Raw genomic sequence first — 2,837 nt, 5'->3', positions numbered from 1 at the left:
TTGGTCGCTAAGACTCTCGTAGATACGAAAGTAAAAGTCAGACTCGATAAAAAAAAAATAGATAGACTTAAAGGGGTAGTTCACCCCCAAAATAACTTTTTTTCTATTGATTACTGACCATCTGGAGCCTTGAATTCATAGATATTTTTTTGTTTTTGTCACATTCCTAAGCCAATAATTTGATTATAATAAATGTGTCCCCATTGATTCCGGTAGGAGACACAAATGCATTTGTGTCTCCTACCGGAATCAATGGGGCTAAATTTATTATAATCAAATAATAAAGAAAGGAATGCGACAAAAACAAATAAATATCCATGAATTCAAGGCTCCATGGGGTGAGTAATCAATAGAAAAAAAGTTATTTGGGGGGTGAACTACCCCTTTAATCTAAGGCTACGAGGCCCACTCTTCCTTAGTGCCCAGTGGCCACTCTCTCTCAAAACAGATTCAGAGATCCAAAGGGGGAAAAAAAGGCTTAATCTTTTGCCGATGATGGGTTCCGAGATTGTCTTAGAGTAACACAAGTTAGTTTATACGATTATTCTCCACCAGGGGGTGGAGAACATGTTTTAATGTTAAAAACATGTTTAACATTACTCAACATTTTATTGAGTAAAAAAGTACAAAAGTATTGGCATCGAAATATACTTATATAAGTTAATAATAAAAATAATACATATATATATGGTCCTCCAGTACCTTGATGGCATGGGACTTGAACCTGGAAACTCTCTGTAGCAGAGGCAAGCGATCAAGCACACCACACCACTGCGCCAAGGCACCTTTGGGCCCTCAGCAGGTGTCTTCTAGTGCTTTTGACTTGTTCTTTTGTATTTTAGCATAGAAAATGTGAAGTAATCCAGCCATGGACTGTAGCAGGACTGGGATTCGAACATGGAACCTCTGCTTTGAAAGTCTGATCTTCAGACCACTACAGCATCTCTCACACATCAAAAAAACACACCTACAAGGTGTTTTTTTAGCAAAACTAAACAATAAACTAAACAATAAAAGCTTGGAGATCGAGGCTACTCTGTAGGTAACTCCTGGTGCTTTGAAGTAGTTTTTTTGTATTTTAACCTTGAAAAAGTACCACCCCAGATAGCAAAAGTATGTTGGTGGTGCATAAAGTCACCACCAACTTTAATGAGGCAGTATTGTGTTGTTCTTAAATTATTCTAGTTTTTTTCTCCTGTCAGCCAGGACTTGACTGTGACAAACATATTTCCCTGTGTGAATATGTAGGGGAAGAAAACTGATTATTTGTATTGATAATTTATAATTTGTATATAAACGCAATGAGATTATTCTAATGATGCTTAATCTCTAAATATATTATTTTGTGACAGTGTGAATACCAGACTGGTACATTTTTGTATTTAACTGAATAAATTGTACAGTTTGATTACAAATCATATTTATAGCCTTATACAGTTTCCATACTTAGCTGATACATAAAGATGTTCCCTTAATTGTGTCTTGTGTCTCTTTGTGATTACAGTTGGTTGATGACCCATAATTATTGTATTCTATTCATGTTTAATTCTTGGTTATTACTCCATCAATTGTTCTGTTTTTGTTGCTTAATCATTTTAAACAACGGTCACCTTATTTTAACTGAAGTGTTTGTTGTGCCCTTCAGATTGTTGTGTTGACATCCGTCACATCTTAAATAACAGCGTTTAAAAAGACGTTTTGTGTATGTGTGTTTGGGGTGTGTTTGATTAAGTGTTTAACCCTCTTTTTGGCAAAAAAGACTAAAAACTGCTGTTTGTACGCCATCTAGTGTCCATCAGCAGACACTACATCTGTCTGAGGATATGGGTGTAAAATGTATTTCAGATTTTAAATATTTTTTACACTAGGTTAGGGGTCTTCAAGAGGCCTCTTGTAGTCAAATGTATTTACATCAGTGTGTTTATGTAGTTTATCAATGTTTAATAATAATAATAACAGCTAATGTCCCTGCCTTGTTGACATAACTATTTTAGCCTGCTTTACATTATGTCCTTTATGGTAGTTAATAGAAATCATATTGATTTAGAGGGAGGGGAAGGCATTATTTCTTCATTCATTTCCAGTAATCCCATGAGCGTCTTTTAGCGACGACGTTGTATGGATGTCGTACAGACGTCTTTTTTGACGGTCTGACTCGGACGTCGTATGGACGTCGTATGGACGGCGTATGCACGGCGTATGCACGGCGTATGGACGTAACGTTGTATGTATGGCATACCTGCCAACCTCAGAGCGTCCAATCCCAGGAAATGAGGTAGATGTAAAACTGAGGTAGATGTAATTTCCAATATCCTGGTGGATTTTGGGAGTGTGACACTTTTATCAGGCTTTACTTACATAGGATCCATAAAAAAGTTAAAAGTAGCAATAAAAGAGCCATATTTAATAATAACATTTTGCTGGGGACCCGCTGGAACCCCCCCAAGGACCCCTGGGGTCATTAAATCATTTCTACTTTGGTACTTGGTACTTTTTCTTTCTGTGTGTGTGTGTGTGTGTGTGTGTGTGTGTGTGTGTGTGTGTGTGTGTGTGTACGTGTGACATGTGATTAAGCTCCTTGAATCTTGGCTCAGGTGGGACCACACAGCTGCAAGCACTCTAAAAATAATAAAGTCAGCAAAAAAACGGAAAAAAACAAGACTCTCCCCACCAAAATCGACAAGACACACCATCTCCAGTGTACTTCCCGTATCTGCATAGTCTTGCGTCTCGCGTAGCTATATCTGTGTGAAGTGGGCAGACGCCAACCTGCTTCCGGTCTCCTAAAAAGGCGTCCGCCCACTTCACGCAGATAGCAACGCGAGACGCGAGACTAT

This window comes from Gymnoscopelus braueri (genome assembly GCF_963280865.1).
Source record: "Gymnoscopelus braueri genome assembly, chromosome: 3".
NCBI lineage: Eukaryota > Metazoa > Chordata > Actinopteri > Myctophiformes > Myctophidae > Gymnoscopelus > Gymnoscopelus braueri.
This window is presented reverse-complemented; position numbering follows the sequence as displayed.